Here is a 6000-nt window from a genome sequence, read left to right on the forward strand (position 1 = left end):
CTCCTCCTCCTCCTCCTCCTCCTCCTCCTCCTCCTCCTCCTCCTCCTCCATGTTCAGTTAGCCACTTATAGTACATCATTAGTTTTCGATGTTTCTTTCTTTTTTTAAAGACTTTATTTATTCCTTCGACAGAGAGAGAGAGACAGCCAGCGAGAGAGGGAACACAAGCAGGGGGAAGAAGCAGGTTCCCAGCAGAAGAGCCTGGCGTGGGGCTCGATCCCAGAATGCCAGGATCACGCCCTGAGCCGAAGGCAGACGCTTGATGTTTCTGGTGGGCTATGGGTGGGGGAACATAAATCAGGATGGGGGAGGGGTGGTGAGGACTTATCATAAACTGTAGATGTTCTATAAAAAGAACAGCCTATAGGGGCACCTGGGTGGCTCAGTTGCTCCAGTGCCTGATTTCAGCTCAGGTCAGATCTCAGGGTCTTGGGATCCAACCCAATGTCGGGCTCCATGCTCAGCGGGGAGTCTGCTTCTTCCTCTTCCTCTGCTCCCCCGCCCCCCCACCTCCGCTCCTGCTTTCTGCTCTCTCCCTCTTTCTCTCTCAGATAATAAGATCTTAAAAAAAAAAAAAAAAGAACAACTTATAACTATGCTTCTTAGCAGGTGACAAAGCATAGTGATAAGAAGCCATATTATGTACCTTCAATATAATACTATTAAAATATTACTATATCAGAAGTTCAGCAATAGGAGAAGGAGAAGGAAAGTCAACGGATCAGCAAAGTAGTAATTACTAAAATTTCATTGTACACACACCAAAAAGAAGTTTGTGACCCAGGAGCACAGAAACCACATAGGGATTGAGGCTTAGGGGTATATTGTTATAAACCAGCTTATATAACGGGAAGGCAGTGACTGCTTATTCTTCGCAGTGACTAGTTATACTAATAGAATTTTATTAAATGGTAAGGAATTTCTTACTGGTCACCTCATATCAACTTTGGGAAACAATTTTAGTTTTGTTTTTGATTTCCAGAGATACAGAGAAAGAAATGACTCAGTTCGAATTTGTCTTACAAACTAAACTAAATGATGTTTTGCTTATTCCACTAAACTGTATTTATCTGCTCAGGGAATTTTTAAGGCTGGTCTCCATTTGCTTTGACTTTAACAGACCTTAGTACTACCATCATTATTATAATAAACAAAAGAATGAACAATTGAATAAGTGAACACAGAATTCACATCCGATGCGCCCCCCCGCTGTGGCCAGAAGGTGGCGCTATAACCCTGTGGTTTGGGCTCCAAGGAGAGGAGAGATGAGAATGCTATCAGACGCTTGTACCTGAAGGTCTGGAATGTACCCTGACCCCACAATATCACAGGGGCTGCTGGCCCCTCACAAGGACTCAGTGAAGGAGTCACCGTATTCTGAGGAGGGCAGACTGAGTGAGGAAAGGCACAGAAGGAGCATGATTTTTTGGAGTGGAGTAGCATTTTGCATAGTCTTATGGGCTGTGGGGAATAAAATTCAGGACAGGAGTGGGGGGATCTGTCATAAGTTGCAAAGATTCTATAAAAATAACCTATATGTATAGTGACTAACATAACATAATAAAAAATTTTTAAAAAATAAAAATAACCCATAAAAGTGCATCATAGCAGGTGACAAATGAGAAAATGATTTTTAAAAATCATGTTACATACCTTTAATATAATAGTATATAAAGTAATACGAAAATATGTCAAAAGTTGAGCAATAACAGAAGTAAAGCCGATAAATAACCAAATAGTATTCAGTAAGTCTTTATTGTGCACACACTAAAAACTCAAGTGTGTGCCCCAGGAAGACTCGAATCAAATACGGCACGAGGTTCAGGACTGTATTGTTATAAAGCAGTTTATGCGTTGGGAAAGCAGTGACAGTTTATTCTTCACAATGATTGGTAATAATAGAATTCTCTCATGATAAAGTGTTGGTGCCTGGTGTCAACCTTGGGAAACAGTTCAAGTTTTGCTTACGATTTACAGAGGCATGCCCAAAATATGACACAGGACCAGCGAGTCTCAGAAATAACCGAAATTAAGATTTGATTCTTTCACTAAATTAGTTTTTCCTGCTCCGAGAAGTTTCAAAGCTGGCTTCCATTTCTTTTGGATTTTAACAGACTTTAATACTACTATCATTATCATTCTGAAGAGGAACATCTGATGTATCGCCCGTGGCCACCAGGTGGCAATAACAACCTTTGATTTTGACTCCGGGGAGCTGATCAGAGTCAGGAAACTGAGGGTCTGGGAGGAACCAGGACTCCACATAGGACAGGGGAGCCGCTGGCCCCTCCCTGGGACTCACTGAAGGAGTCATCACATTGGGGGTCGGGGGCTGAAGTTGAGTGAAGAAAGTGACAGAATTAGCACGCTTTGGAGTAAAATAGCATCTCGTAAACTCACAGGCTAATGGTTAGAGGAATAAATACAAGCACAGAGAGGAGAGGGGAACAGATTTAGATTAAAATACAAAGACTCTAAAAATGCATCTTAACAGGAGACAAAGGAGAGAGTAATAAAAATGTTTTATGTTACATGGATTCAATATAATAATATATACAATAATACATAGATATGTGAACAATGAAGTAATAATAGAACTAAACCCAATGAATCACTGAGTAGTAATGAGTAGGAGTTTATTGCGCACAAACTTAAAATTTACTTTGAGACCCTAGGGCTCCATCAAACAAAGGATGAGGCACAGGGGCATATATCTATAAAGCAAATTATATAGTGGGAAGACATTGGCTGTTTATTATTCATAGTGATAGAGTACAATACTACATTTTTATAAATAATAGGAGCTGGTTACTCATTACCACATACCAACTTGCAGAAAAGTTTGTTTTCCTTATGAATTTTTAGAGAGAAACAGGATATAACAATGTCACAATCAAGTTAACGATTAGCTAAATTAAGTTATTTATTCTGGACTACGTGGATTTGTCTGCTCGTGGTTTTCAACACTGTTCTGCATTTGCTGTGGATTTGAACAGGCTTTCCTAATACCACGCTTATTATCATGATGAGGAACTCCGAAGCCTTCCTGTGGTTGTGTACACCGTGGCCAGCAGGCGGCGCCAAAACCCACTGTTTTCCGCCCCCTGGAGCCGAGCCTTGGCTGTCAGAGGCTAGAACCTGGGGCCCTGGGCGGAACCAGGACCCCGCAGAGCCCAAGGGAGCTGCTGGCCCGTCCCTGGGACTCAGTGGAGGAGGCACCACATTCTAGGGAGTGGAGTTTGAGCCAGGAAAGGCAGAGGACGGCCCTGACCCTTGGGAGCTTCACAGAACCTTGTATGGATTCAGGGGCTAATGGTGGTGGAATAAACATCAGGACAAGCAGGAGGAAGGGGAAAGGAGGAATCATACACTGCAGAGACCCTAAATAGTACAGTTCACAGCCGTGCATTTAATTGGTGATAAGGGAGACAGAGCGATTCAAAAAATAATCACGCCTGTGTCATGGGCTTATAATGTATACTGTATAAAATTAGCATAAAAATGTGTCACAGGCTCAGCAATCATAGAGGTAAAGCCGTGGAATTACTCCGTACTCAGTGGTCCACGTTTCTTGTGCAAACACCAAAAAGGCAGTTTCGAGACCCTGAGGCACTCTTGATCTCACATTGATGAAACTCAGGTGTGCGCTGTCATAAAACAGCTTGCGGAGTGGGAGGGCAGTGGCTGATTATTCTGCACCGCGCTGAGCTCCGCTGTGAAAATGTGCTTAAATGATAGGGGATTGGATCCTGGTTCCCTCTTATCAACCTGGAGAATCAGCTGAAGGCTTGCTTGTGATTTCCACAGGCATAAACAAGAGATGGTCAAAGTCCTGTGACAAAAGCAGCTACATTAAGCTTCCGATGGCCTGCTCACGGGTGTCTCTGATGAGGCGTTCTCAAGGCTGGTGTCCATTTGTTTGTGATGTTATCAGGCTTTACTTCTCCCATCATTGTCATCATTCGGAACAAGACCCCGAGGTCTTCCCATCTGACGTATTCCCCACCACGGCCACCAGGCGGCGCGAAGTCCCTGTCCTGGTTTTGCTCTAGGATGCTGATCAGAGTGCCTGGGGAGAGGCTGGAACCTCGGGTCTGGGTGGAAGCCGGAACCCCCAGAGGACAGGGGAGCTGCTGGCCCCTCCCAGAGACTCAGTGAGGGAGGCACCAGGTTTGGGCAGGGGCGGAGTGGGGAGGAGAGGTTTACTGAGGAAAGGCACAGACGAGGCCTGATTCTTGGAGTGGAAGAGCGTTGTTTCTCTCATTGTTTGTAAGAGTCACACATTTACCGATGATGGGGAATTGGTCTCTGGCTTCCTCACATCCACCCGGGGAAACTTTCATGTGTGGCTTGTGATCTCTCGAGGCATAGAAAAGAAACGACCAGGTCAGTTCGTGTTACTAATAAGCTCAATGAAGTTTTGAATGCTTGGCCAAAGTGGTTTGTCTGCTCATGGACTTTTCAAGGCTGTTCTCCATTTATTTGGGATTTTAACAGGCTTTACTCATACCCGGATTATTATCATGACGAGGAACTCCGAAGCCTTCCCGCCGGTTGCGTACCCCGTGGCCACCAGGCGGCGCCAAAACCCTTTGTTTTCTGGCCCCTGGAGCTGAGCCTGTCTGTGGCTGTTAGAGGCTAGAACCTGGGGTCCTGGGAGGAAGGAGGACCCGGCAGAGCCCATGGGAGCTGCTGGCCCGTCCCTGGGACTCAGTGAAGGAGGCACCACATTTCTCTCAGTGATTGTTGATAATATCTGCTTGTTTATAAATGATAGGGAATTGGTCTCTGACTTCCTCTCATCAACCTGGGGGAAAAGTTAATAATGTTTGGTTAATAGTTTCTTGAGTCACAAGAATGAATGGACCAGGTCATATTCACCTTCCATATTAGCTGAAGTATGCTTTGGAAGTTTGGCTCTAGTGGTATTGCCCTCTATGTGAGTTTTTTACTCTGGTCTCTTGTTTTTCTTTAAGGGAGTTTATCACCACCATCATCATTAGGAGATACTGAAGCTTTCACACCTGATTCATCCCCCATGGACAGAAGGTAGGGCTTACGGTCTGTGGTCTGTGTCTTGATAGCCCATCTGATTTGCTCCTTGACATGGGACCTGTGTCTGGGATGAGAACCCCACTGAGGAGAAGAGTGGTGCTGGTCCCTCACAGGGACCCCGTGATCGAGGCTTCTCATTCCAGTGAGAAGAGCGTGAGTGAGGAAAGGCAGAGAAGGAGCGTGAGTCTTTCTAGTGGAATGGCATTTCCGTGCTCTCTTGGGCTGGTGGTATAGGAATATATACAGGAGGAGTAGAAGTGGGGAAAGGATTTATAATAAATTATAAAGACTCAATTAAAGATAAAGCCTACAACAATGCATTGTCAGCGACAAAGGAGAGAGATTGAAAAAAAAGTGTCATGTATTTATATAGTGTGTATATTAAAATACTATAGAAATATATATAATACCAATATATGAAGTCAAGAGGTACATGTATTGGTCTTTAGTGGTGGAGCTCTGTAAGTGTTTCTCTTGTGGATTTAATTGCCTCTCAGCGTCTCCTGTGCCTTCATCAGTTCTGGGAGGAGGCATGCAGGTGGAGAGAGTCATGAGAGGTACATGTAGGTCTTTTCTCGGAAGGAAGACACCATACCACTTTAGAAGGCCTACACACGTTATTTTTTCAAAAAAGTACTTTTTTTGTTTAGAAGAAAAATATCTTTGTAAATGGCAGTATTTGTCACAGAACTGCCCACAGATAAACAAATACCTAGTGAGGAATCAAAGGGCTCTCAGGTGGTTGTGTTTAATTCTAATGGCTGTCTGGTCGTCATTGTGCCAACGTGTGTGGCTGAGTCCCTTGGAGGAGTCTTCGGACAGGAAAGATCCCCTCATATCTTAGAAGTCTCCTTGGAAAATGAAGACAGTGACCCCTGCATTCATGGGGGGATTTAGCTTTACTATCATTAGTATTTATGAACCAATTCATAATAATGGCATGAA

The sequence above is a fragment of the Ursus maritimus genome, unplaced genomic scaffold (assembly GCF_017311325.1).
Source record: "Ursus maritimus isolate PB19 unplaced genomic scaffold, ASM1731132v1 scaffold_28, whole genome shotgun sequence".
NCBI classification, from domain to species: Eukaryota; Metazoa; Chordata; class Mammalia; order Carnivora; family Ursidae; genus Ursus; species Ursus maritimus.